General features: G+C 43.3%; 1 long non-coding RNA gene across 1 annotated transcript in view; it reads left to right on the top strand.

The window, feature by feature from the left end:
- Nucleotides 1-3,684: 3,684 nt before the first annotated feature.
- LOC310687253 overlaps nt 3,685-14,619 on the top strand; it is a 208,047-nt gene continuing 197,112 nt past the window's right edge. Inside the window, exon 1 of the long non-coding RNA XR_014516336.1 lies at nt 3,685-3,706. This is a non-coding gene — a long non-coding RNA (uncharacterized lncRNA). The remainder of the gene's footprint in view (nt 3,707-14,619) is intronic.

Genomic DNA, 14,619 nt, shown 5'->3' with positions numbered 1-14,619 from the left:
ACATTGTCGTCTTGCGAAGCAAGCCCATAGGAAATTCGTTTTGCGAAGCACCTCCAAAACGGAAAACCCTTTCGTCTAGTGGGTTTTCCGTCTTGCGAGGCATTCGTCTTGCGGGGCACCACTGTATTGGTGGATCCAGGTAAGCCCCACCTTGCATAATCGATCACAGGGCACAGTGCATGCACACCATTTGAATGGCAATGCCCGTTAACTTTGCAGGGGGTGGCCCCTTCAAAAAAAATAAATGGTGGGGTTGAAGGGACCTCAGCCCCTAGGACTGAAATTACAGGAGGGTAGATTTTGGCTGAACATTGGGTGAAACTTCTTAATGCTAGGAGCAGTACCATTCACTAGTTATCTCTCACTTGGACTACTGCAATGCACTCCACGTGGGGCTACCTTTGAAGGTGGCCCGGAAACTACAACTAATCCAGAATGTGGCAGCTAGACTAGTGACTGGGGGCAGCCACCAAGACCACATAACACCGGTCTTGAAAGACCTACATTGGCTCCCAGTACGTTTCCGAGCACAATTCAAAGTGTTGGTGTTGACCTTTAAAGCCCTAAACAGCCTCAGCCCAGTATACCTGAAGGAGTGTCTCCACCCCCATCATTCTGCCCAGACGCTGAGGTCCTTCTGGCGGTTCCCTCATTGCGAGAAGCAAAGCTACAGGGAACCAGGCAGAGGGCCTTATTGGTAGTGGCACCCGCCCTGTGGAATTCCCTCCTATCAGATGTCAAAGAGATAAATAACTACCTGACATTCAGAAGACATCTGAAGGCAGCCCTGTTCAGGGAAGTTTTTAATGTGTGACATTTTAGTGTATTTTTGGTCTTGTTGGAAGCCGCCCAGAGTGGCTGGGGAAACCCAGCCAGATGGGTGGGGTACAAATAATAAATTATTATTATTATTTAACTGGAGCTGGGGTGACCTCTCCATCATTGAAGGACCTCAAGCAGATGCTGGGCAGCAACCTGTTGGGCATGTTCTAGTTATGGGTGTCCTGCAATGAGCCATAGGTTGGGCTAACTGGCCCACAATGTGCCTTCCAGCTACATCATTCCATAAAGAGACACAGGGCTGTTGTTCATATTGTAAGTCACTCTCTCTATATGCCCCAACAATGAATCCCCCAGGAAGCGTGCATTTGAATGAGGGCTGCCAAATGTCCGGATTTTCACTGGCAACCCTAATTTGAATAGATTGCAAAAGTCTCTGAAATGCGCAGGGTTCCATGGTAGAAAAGTTAGGAACATAGCAAGCTGCCTAATACAGAGTCAGACTAATAGCCCATCTACTTCAGTATTGTTTACACTGACTGGCAGTGGCTCTCCAGGGTATCAGGCAGAGGTTTATTCCAGCCTTACCTGGAGATGCTCAGCTTAGGACCTTCTGCATGCAAAGTAGAGGCTCTAACATTGAGGTGCAGTCTCCCATGTTCCTGCAGAAAAAGTGCTCTCCAAAAGCGAAAGCTATCCCAAAACCAAATCCTTCAGCCACGGTGACTCGGGATCCTTTGGGTTCAGAAGTCCTAATTTGAGGGCTATTTTGAATCCATGCATAACCTAATAGGTCACACATGCAATATGCAGAGCTCATTCTGGCATTTTGCAGGAAACTGCAGTACATAGTTTGAGAACAATCCAGTTGTCATTTAACCGCCATTCACTCCGGTAATGGTCCTCCAGGAAATCGCAGGTTTAGAAGCATGTTGCTAAATAATTAAATGACCCAGCTGCCACAAATCCAAATAACGGGGGAGGTGGGGGGGTTTCCCCCAAACAAAAACCTTTGCATTTGATTAGCTGGCTTTTGTCACAACATTATCTGAAAGCCTGGAAGAAAGTGAGATGGAGAAGAGCTAATTAAAAAGATTGGACGTGACAACACTGATATTTTTGAGGAACAGAGATATCAGAATTAACGCGAACAGCGCTGTGTTTCCAGCATTTGTCACATGAGGGTTTAAAACTGATAATTAACTTTGTGTTGCTTTTTTCACTTGTTTGCCCTCATGGTACTCGTTACAGATGACATCGTACAAGACGGGTGCCATATTTCATGTATGCGCACGCCACCCCACACCTGGCTCCTTCATTCTCAGGATTTTAACAAGAACCCAGGGATTGAAATAAAGAGCTTTTTTGAGGATATGCATTGCTTACTAATGATGGAAGCAGCATCCTAATTGGAGCTTTAGAAATGTTAATGCAAAATGCCATAAATCACATGTTAATGTGTTTGGTTCTTCTAATAGCATATAGCTTAATGAAGCCCTTTTCCTCCTTTCCTTGATGTGGGTGGTCCTGTGATAATAATAATAATTTATTATTTATACCCCACCCATCTGGCTGAGTTTCCCCAGCCACTTTGGTCGGCTCCCAATCAAGTGTTAAAAACAGTACAGCGTTAAATATTAAAAACTTCCCTGAACAGGGCTGCCTTCAGATGTCTTTTAAAGATAGGATAGCTGCTTATTTCCTTCACATCTGAAGGGAGGGTGTTGTACATAATGTTGGATGCATGGCCACACTAGATTCAGCTGGTTGTTACTGTTCCCTTCTTGGGCAAGGTTCTTGGGCAGGTAAGCACTGGCGAGATCCAGGCTCTCTTGGATGAGACCAATTTTCTAGATCCATTTTAGTCAGTTTATAGACTTGGTTTTGGCACAGAAGCTGCCTTTGTTGTATGATTGCCTTTGCCAGAAGAGAAAAACTGAAGTGTGCCCTGTTGATTCTTCTTAATCTCCCAGCAGCTTCCCAACACCGCCATCATGGTATCCTTCTTGAGCAATTGTCCAGGGTGGGCCTGTGTGATTCTATTTTGTGGTGGTTGCACCATGTGGATGGCTATTCTCAGAAGATGTTGCTTGTGGTGGTCCTGTAAGAGTCAGTTTTATCCCCTGTACAATTTAACATCTCCATGAAACCACTGAGTGGGGGTCATCTGAAGTTCTGGAGTGCAATGTCAGCAATATGCTCATGATACACACCACTATTCCCCCTTTACATCTGCAGGTGTGGCAGAGGATGTGCTAGGTCAATGCCAGGCCTTGGTAACAACAGCCAATAAAATGAAGCTTAATCCAGACAGAGTGAGGCACTGTTATTGGGTGGTTCCCTGGAGGTGATGGGCGGAGCCTGACCTTCTCTGGATGGGGTTATAGTCCCTCTGAAAGAGGAGGTGCATAGCTCAATTAAAGGAAATGGCAAAGAGCAAGAGATTTGAAAGAGAGTAAAACTTTGTCAAAGTCAGTACAGTGGTGCCCCGCAAGACGAATGCCTCGCAAGACAAAAAACTCGCTAGACGAAAGGGTTTTCTGTTTTTGTGTTGCTTCGCTAGACGAATTTCCCTATGGGCTTGCTTCGCAAGACGAAAATGTCTTGCGCTTTTTTTTAAAGCTGCTTGAAGAGGTGCAGTTGCGATGGACTGTGCTTCGCAAGACGAAAAACATCGCAAGACGAAAAGACTCGCGGAACGAATTCTTTTCGTCTTGCGAGGCACCACTGTACACTAACACCATTGCGTGTTTCGCTTCTCATAGGTTCTGTTTTCAAACAGAACTGGCAAGAATATTAATTCTTCATGCATACAAGTACCTGGAGGCAAAATGGAGGAAGGAGGGTCTTCAGCTCTAAGGCTCATTTCAAGGCAGGTTTTGGCTCTATAACCAACCCTCAGTACTTGTTTTTATCCCTCTCCTCCGTTTTACTTTTTAACTATTTTTAGTGCTTCCTCTAGTGCTGAGTCCTGTTGTTTTAACATTGTTTTATCTCGTTATTTTACTGCTCTAACTCCCCCATATTGGGAGGGTGCAAGAAGCTGGGCTGGGCTGGGCTGGGTTGAGCACCTTGCCAGGCACTGCCAAATGAAAGGTCGCGTCAAACTTTATTAGATACAAGCTATAAATTAAGGAAGAGAAACACCCCCCCAAGTGTTTTTTTTTTCCTGCTGGATGGCACTGACTGGCCCTGCAAATTCAAGGCCAACATATCTGGAGATAATTGACTTCAGCAAGCCATCGATAACCAACTATATTTACTATGGTACTTACTAGAAATAACTGCAAAGATTTGGGAATCATGCCAGTCCCGTTAATCAGTTCCCCAGAACCCCGAAGGAGACAGAGTAAAATTACTCATTATTTTCTCCAAAAGGAAGAGAGAAAGAGGGACCTGAATGGGTTAATCTTAGATGAGGTTATTGCTCCCCCTTCCACTGTGCTGGATTGGTCAACTCAGCTTAAACAGCTCCGACAAGAATTGGCCTTAGCTGAGAATATCTACAAGGCAAATACAACTGATATAACGACACAAATGCTGCCTTCTGAGCTTGGAAATGACCTTCAAAGTCAGCAGGTTACTTCCAAAGGTACCCAAACAGAGGAGAGAGGCGGCTATCTGCAGGACCAGGTCCACTTAATATGCACGGACCTATCCAACATGAAAAAAATTCTTAACGATAACAAATGGGTTACTTCTGACCCTAGTGGAAAATTCTGCACCTCAAGAAAGAGACACAGAGCCAAAAATGAACAACCTCCCTGAACCAGCTGCTATAAATCATCCAGTACTCAGTAAGAAATCACAAAGACAAAAACCTGAAGCAAAGAAGAAGAAAAGCAAAAATATCACATTTCATGTATGTGCCTGCCACTCCACACCTGGCCCCTTCATTCTCAGGATTTTAACAAGAACGCAGGGATACTTCTGGATCTATTACTGTCACCTTGGTAGTATGGAATGCCCAGAGTGGTTTAACTATCAATCCCCCCTCACTGGGAACTTTGGGAATTGTAGCTTTATGAGATCAGGGGGCTCCTAACATTTTCAGCCACCTTAACAAACTACAGCTCCCATACTTCTGTGGGAGAAGCTATGGCTGTTTAAAGTGGTATCTTAGTGATATAAATGTGCCCTATATCAGCCAAGAGAAGTTGGAAAGCCACAGGTTCTGCAGCCCAGGACTAGAGGATTGTTCCTCTTGTGTTTTATCTCTCTGTAGAGATCTATCCTTCCCCCTCCACCCATTTCCTTCCCAAGGGGGGTTCCCTAGCTGGTGCCTCCCTCTCCACTCCTCTGCATCCAGCCATTCCATGACAGCTCACTAGTAGAAACAAATTACTCATCGCCTTTTATTTCACAGTTCCCAGCATATCCACTTGGCAACCCAACTTGAATCCACAGAGTTGAAGCTGTGTGTCTATTGCTTTACAGATGGCTAGAAGGCAGATCTCTTCTGATTGTAAGGAGCTTACAATCTAAAATTCAGTTGTTTTACTCAGAGCAGATTAATTTGTGAAAATTAATGGGCCTAATTTAGTCATGTGCATCAATTTCAATAGGTCTACTCTTAAGTAGAACCAACTTTGGATACAACCAAGGCTGGATTAAAGTGGTTGGGGGCCCTGATGTGGTTCCCAAAACAGGGGGCCCCTCCCCCCCAAAAAAGGAACACATGAAATAAGTTATCACAGAAATAGTCTTCTGGTTTCTTAAAGACTACCACTTTTATAACAGCATAAAACTTCATGGAAAAAATGAAAACAAGCCACTGAGCACTCCCAGCAAACTGCAGATGGTTATTTTTCTTTTGTTGTCAATATTGTTAAACAGAAAGAAAATACTCTGAGCGTGTGCACTTAATGCATTGCTGTTTCCGTTCACTTCCTACCTTGGGCCAGTGACCAACTTTCAGCCTAACCCACCTCACCTGGCTGTTGTGATGACACTCAGCCATGAATAATGGTTCTTGACTTCTCTCTCTTCCCCTCTTCCTCCCAACTTGCTTTTTTTCCTTCCTATAAGCAACTTTTGAAAGACAAGTAAGAACTATGCAGTAAAGTACAATGACTCAAGAGTTGGGCCTGTTACGTTCTGGAATCTCTGTTTTGTAATCTAGCAGAGAGGTCTACTTTGGGCTCTTGCACTTACATTCAGACACATCACCCATTGCAGTAGCTTTGCCCTGATGTTTCCATTCTGCCTTCTATTCATTGCATTGCAAATTTGAGGGTTATTTCTTTGCTCGGTTCTTTGATGCATGACCAAATTAGGACTGTTGCCTACAGCTCATGGAGGCGTTTCTCTTAATGGAGGCTTATGAGTAACAGAATCAAGGATGTCACTCTTCAGAAAGACTCAGCTCTTCCCATGTGAGTAACAAAGAGGAGGGCTTTGAGTCATCACCCCTTTCAGCAGTTCACTGTGTCAATCATCCAGAGCTCCGGCATGCCTCCAGGTAACCATTATGATTGACAGCTAGGAAGAGGATTGCTGATGGGCATGTTTATTTTTAGAGCAATTGTGACAGCAAGAAGATTGGGAGAGAGAGAGAGAGAGAGAGGAAGGCACCAGTATATGGATCTCGGAGCTCATACGAAAAGTGAAATTGTTCTCCGCAAACTTTTCTGTACAGGAGTGCATAAGGATGGACATAATAATGTAAGAGCATAAGAAGAGCCTGCTGGATCAGGCCAATGGTGGATCTAGTCCAGCATCTTGTTTACACAATGGCCAACCAGATGCCTGTGAGAAGCCCACAAGCAGGATTGGAGCACAAGAACACTCTCCCCTCCTGTGGTTTCCACAAATTGGTATTCAGAATCATCTCAGCCTCCAACTGTGGAGGCAGAGCCCAGCGCTGATGGCTAGCAGCTCTCTCCTCCATAAATTTGTCTAATCCCTCACAGCTGCTGAGGACAGACCCAACAAGAGCCACAAGCTCAACAAACAAATCAACCAGCCCAACTGGAGCAGGAGCTAGCCTCAGTTAGTACTTCCCACAGGGGCAAGTTCCTATAAGTTGTCTCACTTAGAGAGCCAGAATGGTGTAGTGGTTAAGAGCAGTAGACTCGTAATCTGGTGAACTGGGTTCACGTCTCTGCTCCTCCACATGCAGCTGCTGGGTGACCTTGGGCTAGTCACACTTCTCTGAAGTCTCTCAGCCCCACTCACCTCACAAAGTGTTTGTTGTGGGGGAGGAAGGGAAAAGGAGAAGGTTAGCTGCTTTGAGATTCCTTAGGGTAGTGATAAAGCGGGATATCAAATCCAAACTCTTCGTCTTCTTCTTCACTGTGGGTCAATAAGGGGACAGTCCGACTGAAACAGGCACTGGTGTTCTCTTTGCCTCCCTCCCTCCCTTAGGGCCTGGATTGTTTTCTAAAATGTAGGGAATAAAAGGTCACTTTCCCACCATCATCATCATCATCATCACCATCTTCATTTTATTTGGTTCTAAAGTATGATTAACTTGGGAACCAGGCCCTTTTCCAAGGATCTTCTGATATACTGCAAACACTGCAAGAGCGATTAAAACTAAACATGAAACTTCTAGAAGTTGAACTTTCGAAAAACAAATTAATTTCAAATGAAATGGGGGAAGGATCTGAGCTCGGCAGTACCAGAAACTCTCCCGCTCAACAGCCATCAACTCTAAGAGTTTGGCATAATAAATCTTTGGGGACCAGCAAGAATATTTGTCATGATTAATTGAAAAAAATAAGAACCCACATAGTGCTAATGGTTGTTGGGGAATAAAAATATGGAAATCAGTTGAAATGATGAAGCTATCAAATCGAGAAGGGTGAATACAGATAGAAACGTGTGGAGCATCAGGCATTATTTCTTCATTAACAGAATGGGGAATCTAATGGCAATGCTCATTCAGTTTCTTTGTTTTCTTTGTTTTAAATTGTTTTGCTTATATCAAGATGGTTGGCATTTATTAAAACAAAACAACTGGAAATATATGTAGTTCTGTGCTTTTGCTTCAGGCATAGAGTCAAAGAGCTGGAGGCTGAAGGAGATCCAACAGCCTGGAGGCAGATCTCTAGATGGTTGAATCTGTCCATTGCAATTCCTTTCCATTTCTCATTCTTCGAAGCTTAAGTTCAATTAGCAAAATTTCCACATCTGTTATTTGTGAGCTTCCTTGATATAATGCGCTTTTGTATGCGATTTAAACTGATATAATACATTTTTATGCACGCTTTCCACTAGTAAATGCATTCCGTCCCCCACCTTTTTCCATTGGGGAACTACATCCCAATATTCAGCGAAGTGTGAATTTCAAAGGTTTCACAATAACTGCATCAGACCTGAGGAAACCATTCCTTAGTGAAAGATTAGATGGAGAAAGTTAAAATCAGGATCCTTACATTCGCAGTGGATTAAAAGACATCAGTTGCAATATTAGAAATGTACACCCAATATTTCTGATCTGACAAAATGAATAAGAGGACACATTTGTTACTAATCTCACCAATGATTAGCTACTTGTTTCAATTTAGGAATAGCCTGGAGAAAGAGGGAGTCTGTAAAGTAGACATAATTCAAACAGAGATAAAACTGTTGAACTTTCTTCCCCCTGTTTCCTTGTCACTGTGACATTATATTGTTGACTGATAAGGTTTAAGTGATTACACTGGCAATGTAGAACTGAATTGGCACAGATGCTAGCAGTCGTTTTGATTTCTCTGGTGAATTGAGACCTAAGCAGCACATCCAAGGCCATGACATTATATATTGTGTCTTGTTTTACGCTTATTCCCTGTTGTTGTGGGCTTTCAAGAGAGTAAAGAGGGTGTCTGTCTAGAAATGAGGTGGGGTTATGTTTTAGGGGTGCAATGGTGATCATAATTCCTGTTAATCATTTGTATTGAATTTGGTATAAACCAGAAAGTGATAGATGTGGTTGATCTTGTATCTTATCTTCAAAACTATTACTGTATCATTCTGATCTTAAACATCTTTTCCTCCAATCTTAAGTCCTAATTATTTCATTCGGACTTCCTAAAAAATATACAATTGCAGCCAGTGTTGATTAAGGCTGATTAAGGTTAGGAGTAAGGCTTAAATTAACCAGACAACTCATACGAAGCTGTCAGTTGTGGAAGACCAACTGGCTTGTTCTTTAATGGTGTGGTTTGCAGGAAAATGCGTAATCTCATGATATTATAATGCTGTAAATATCTGACATACACCTTTGCCATACTGTTTTCGACAGCTACTAAAAATATTTTTGGTTAGGCAAGCCTACCCAGCAGACATGGAACTTTAGTGTGTATGTTTGTTTTAAAACTGTTGATTACTGTGTTAATTGCTTAACCAACACAAGATGTCAAGAAAATGATTTGTTTTTTCATATGTGGTAGGATTTGAAAAAAAAACGAAGGCTGAAAAATTGCACATAAGACTTTGTTTCCTGGCACAAAGTGAGCTCTATCATCATTAATAGACAGTCCACATAGGCCCCATTTGCCTATGTCACAGCTTCCCCTAAAGAATTATGGGAGCTGTAATTTGTTAAGGGTGCTGGGAGTTGTGTGTAGACCCCTATTCTTCTCACAGAGCTATGATTCCCAGCATTCCTCATGATGGTTAAACCACTCTGTCTCACCAGAGTGGGGGCCATGCACAGCCCCCTCTTCAGGTGATGGGTCAGCTGTGAAGTGCGGGTTGTATACCTGTGAGAGCCAGTGTGGTGTAGTGGTTAAGAGCAGTAGTCTCGTAATCTGGGGAACCAGGTTCGCGTCTCCGCTCCTCCACATGCAGCTGCTGGGTGACCTTGGGCTAGTCACACTTCTTTGAAGTCTCTCAGCCCCACTCACCTCACAGAGTGTTTGTTGTGGGGGAGGAAGGGAAAGGAGAATGTTAGCCACTTTGAGACTCCTTAAAGGGAGTGAAAGGTGGGATATCAAATCCAAACTCCTCCTCCTCCTCCTCTTCTTCTTCTTCTTCTTCTGTGTGTGATTGTCCTGTGTGCATTTTGTGTGCCCAAGAGAGTGTGTGTGGTGTGTCCACACTCATTTGTGACTATGCCCACTGCTGACATTTGATCCTTGCAGAGTACACCCAAGGGTGATTGCGTCTCCCAGACCAAAGAAAAGTGAGCAACTCCTGGTTTTAAATAAATCACATGTTACTCTGTACCTGGATTGAAGAATGTCAATGTGACTTGCTGATTGTTATTTTCTTAATCTTAACCTTTTCACATTAATAAATTGAGCTAGATGAGTTCTTTTCTTTGGACCACTCTTGAATTCCACAAGGACATTCTGTATTGAAATGCCAATATTTCTTTCCCTCTAATTATGACTGCCAGGTAATGTCATGGGTGAACCACAATGTTACATTTAATGAGATGAAATATGACGCACACAGTTCACCACCAAGTCACATATTTCAGGAGCACATTATTAAGAAAAGGGAACTGGACAGGTTTTGGTTTATTTTAAGGAACCAGAAAGTTTTTGACCTTAAATGTATTTACTCAGTTAGAGTGGGAATAATTAGATATCCATATATGTATATAATGTAAAGCAATCTTAGGAATGTTGGAATCTCAGGCTACTGTTCTTTAAAACAACAAAGAGATGAAGTTGTTGCATCCTGATGACAGATCCTGCATTGAGCAGGAGGTTGAACAAGGACTTCCGAAATCCCTTCCAGCTATATAATTGCATTTTTTGCATGGCAGTGTGGTCCATTATTATATGACTGTATTGCAATATTAAGCCTGAAATTCTATACAGCACAGGTGGGGGATGTTTTTGGTATTCACCCTTGACCAACTGTGGGCTGTTTGCCCGTGGTGGGCCAACTTACATATATCCTCATGCACATACAACATAGGCCCATACAGAACACACACCCATTCATCCTCTTTTCTGCTGAAGAAGGGTGAGAGCCAGGAGGGAAAGTTCCCAACACACTCCACAAGTACTCAGCAGATATGGAGCCCAGTGAGGCCTTTCCCAATGGGAAGGGCCAGACAAATACATTTTGGCACCTAAGGCAGACACCAAAATGGAAGGAGATGATGGAAGGAGTGAGGGAAGATCTACGTTAGGAAGAGATACTGACACTGGGCTTTGCTGTCCTGGTGGATCCTGCCTCCTGAGGTGGTCACCTCATCTTGCCTCATGGGGGGACTGACCCTGAATAAAGATCAACATCGGGATCTGCTGCCCCACAGTTTCCTGCCGCCTGAGGCAGTGGCCTCTCCTTACCTCATGGTGGTGGCGGCTCTGCCAAGGGGGATGTTTGGCGTGTTCAATTGCCCCTTCCAAAAACAGCTGAGGGCTTCTTCTTTTTTAAGGGTTCCCTCTTCCAGGGCCAGTCATATTATCACTGCTGCCAGTGCTGCTACTGTTGCTCATAGGGGCAGAGAAAGGCAGGTTGGGGTGTTATTTCTCTTCCCCACTACCTCTGCTTCCACTGCCACAAAAATGGTAGGGGCTTGGTGGGTTGTCCAGAAAGGCTTAGCAGGACAGGGCCAGCCCACAAGCCACTGGTCTCCCCCACAGGATATATAAATTTACTTGAGACTAAGCTCCATTCAGATAAACGGGGCTTCCAAGGAGATGTTCATTGGATTGTGCTGTAAGAGAGTTAAACAGGTATGCATGTAGATAGATGAGAGGCAGGGGACCTTAGCCCAAATGCAGCCCCCCAAGCCTCTATGTCTGGCCCTCAGGACTCTCCCTAGGCCACACCCCTCCCTAACCACACCCATCTACTGAGGCCACACCCCGCATAGGCTCTGCTCAGTGTTTTTGTTTGGCTGGAATGTGTCATTGGACTCTGATCATTCATCTTGCTTGTTTGGTTGGAGGGGTGGGTAAAAGGTTTTGGGTGTATGTAGACTTTTGCCTGAGTGTAATGTAGCCTTTTGTACAAAGATAAGATTCCCACCCGTTGCTCCACCCACTTTTGCATCTGGCCCCCCCCCACCACCAGCAGGCCTGTCCTCAGAAACTTTGTGCTAGAGGTAGTGTAGATCTCAGGCTGAAAGGAGAAGGTTTCCTGTTTCTAATATAGATCGCTCCCTGGAACCCAGCAAAATGCTCTCCAAAGGACATTTAGCCACTTGGAAATGGGAGTTCAGGGCAACATGAATTACAGTCACTGCCCTGCCAACATTTCTGATGAATGTCTCGGAAGAATACTATGTGATATGAAAGCTTTTTCAAGGAGTGTGTTCTGTGACAACCTTTTGACATCACACTGAGAACTCCACAGGAGATCCTCTTCAGGCCAAACTGAGAAAGGTGCATTTCCACAGCTAATATAGCACTCTGAGACCCCTCAATGTTTTGGGACTTTGACAATAGAGATGACCCTTGTGCATTTATGGCTTTTTCCAGATTGTGGATTTTCTTATTATTTAATAAGGCTGCATATTTTTTCTTATTTCATGGCATTGCGATTTTATGTGCTGGTTGTCCATCAGGGTTAGCTTCTTGGTGCACTCTTATAGAAGTTGCTGGGGAAATTTATCGTTCATACCTGTTACATTAATAAAATTAGGCCTTAGATTGTTTTAAGAGCCAGTGTGGTATAGTGGTTAAGAGTAGTAGTCTCGTAATCTGGGGAACCAGGTTTGCATCTCCGCTCCTCCACATGCAGCTGCTGGGTGACCTTGGGCCAGTCACACTTCTTTGAAGTCTCTCAGCCCCACTCACCTCACAGAGTGTTTGTTGTGGGGGAGGAAGGGAAAGGAGAATGTTAGCCGCTTTGAGACTCCTTAAAGGGAGTGAAAGGTGGAATATCAAATCCAAACTCCTCCTCCTCCTCCTCCTCCTCCTCCTCCTCCTCCTCCTCCTTTTCTTCTTCTTCTTCTTCTTCTTCTTCTTCTTCTTCTTCTTCAGGGTTTAGGTATTATCTTAACAAACCTCTGAAGGGTTCTCATACATTGCTTAACATTAGTTATAAACATTAGTTATCACAGGAGCCATCTCTGGGGGGCCCTGAGTGCCTCAGGACCCACAACATTTCCACTGTGGATGCCTGGCTGGACGACCCAATGTGTCGTGCGTGTGACGTCACACAGTGTGACATAGGTGCCATCTCCATGGGCCCGTGGGCAGAGACCTCCTCTGGAAGATGTGCCCTCTGTTGCCCCATCCCCACCGCTGCAGCAGTGACCAGGCCAAGGCCTCCACTGAGAGGCCTCCATTGAGGCCCTCCAAAGCCGCAGACACACACTGGAAGCCAGACATACAGCTGTGATTTCTGCATTGCAGGACTAGATGATCCTTTGGGTTCTTTCCACCTCTCCTGCTATGATGCAGTGTTGTGGAAAGAAGGAAGGAGCCACAATTTTACTTGTGAGCCTACAATATGATATCTTTTAAAAACCACTGGGGAAAAAGTTTGTTTGCGGACAGCTCTTTCAGTTTACGAATTCTGAAGTTGCCCCTCCATCAACAACAGTATCCTGTGCCGGCTTTGAAGAAGGAGCTCCAGTGAAGTCCTGGAAAGGGAGGGCTTCTCATATATTGTATATCACTTAAAGAAGGCTCCCATTGCATCAGTACAGGAACAGCTGTGCAGGAACATCCAGGAAGAGCAAGAATACCCCTTCCCCTTGCTTTGTAGTCTCCAAAAAGGCAACATGAAAAGAGAGCCATTCTCATTATAGAAATGGTAAACAAAATGGGATCCCGTTACATGGTGTCATTTGTATTTGAGGGCCATTTCAGAAGATCGGTGAAGGTTCCTGAAAGCAACCTCCTTGGGGAAATCAACTACAGAAATGACTGCAGCAGCAGCAACATTTGACATCAGGACTAATACTGCCGGGGAGATAAAGGAGAATTGTTGCCAAACTTCTATGGAGGAAAACCTAGTAGTTTATAAGAAACATGGGCTTTGTGGTAGAATTTTGTGGACTTGCTAGACTTGTTTGTCCTTGCTAGACTCTAGGCCTGAAACAAAATGTCATATAAAATTAAGATTGAGAGAGAATTCCAGAATCAGTTCAAGTTTTTTTGAATGTGGAACATTTTTTTTAAAAAAAAGTTTTGAAATTTGAGTCTCCAAGCAGGCAAAGTTGGTGAATTTCAGTACAAAGTGATGACCTTCCAGACTAATGTTCTTATTCAAAATTAGTTATTCAGCAACTTTTATGCATAAATGTTCCAGCATAGTTTTTGACAAAAATATAGTAAAGTACATTTATATTATTTTACTACAGTCGGGCAGAATATAAATTTTATGAAATGAAGACTAAATTGAAAATATGCATTTCAGGAGGAAAATTCATTCAGACAGGTTTCCACTAAAATAGTGTAAAATAAATATTTAAAGGTGGATTTTTTGGTGGGTATTTTGTTTTTATTTATTTTATAAAACATATGTACCGCATGATTGTAAAATAAAAAAGAACTATAAAATTATTGGTAAAAACATTTAAATATTTAAAAAAAATAAAACTAGCAACAAACTAAAAGCACACCAGCATTCTAGGTATCTGAGTAGGCTTGTCGAAACAAAAATGCTTTTAGCAGATGACAAAAAGAGTATTATGAAGGTGCCTGCCTGATATAAATAGGTGATATCAGGTGATTTTATGGGTGATTTGTGCACAACAAAATCAACAAGGAAACATTTGCCAAGAATTAAGTAGGCTAGGACCAGACAGTTCTGTAAATTAGATTTTGATGCAACCCCAAGACATTATTGAGTATTTATCGCCATTTTCTTTTGGTCTTCTTGTTATGGGTAAACTGGCTCAATTGCTAGAGACAAAAAAGCAGACCAAGAGCAGCAGCAGAACATCCAAGAAACAACTGTATAGAGAACTGGGTACCAATCATTTTTCTTGGTCATCTA

This window comes from Podarcis liolepis (genome assembly GCF_965112155.1).
Source record: "Podarcis liolepis genome assembly, chromosome: 10".
Classification (NCBI taxonomy): Eukaryota; Metazoa; Chordata; class Lepidosauria; order Squamata; family Lacertidae; genus Podarcis; species Podarcis liolepis.
The sequence above is the reverse complement of the archived record's forward strand: the minus strand, read 5'-3'. Positions and strand labels throughout refer to the sequence as shown.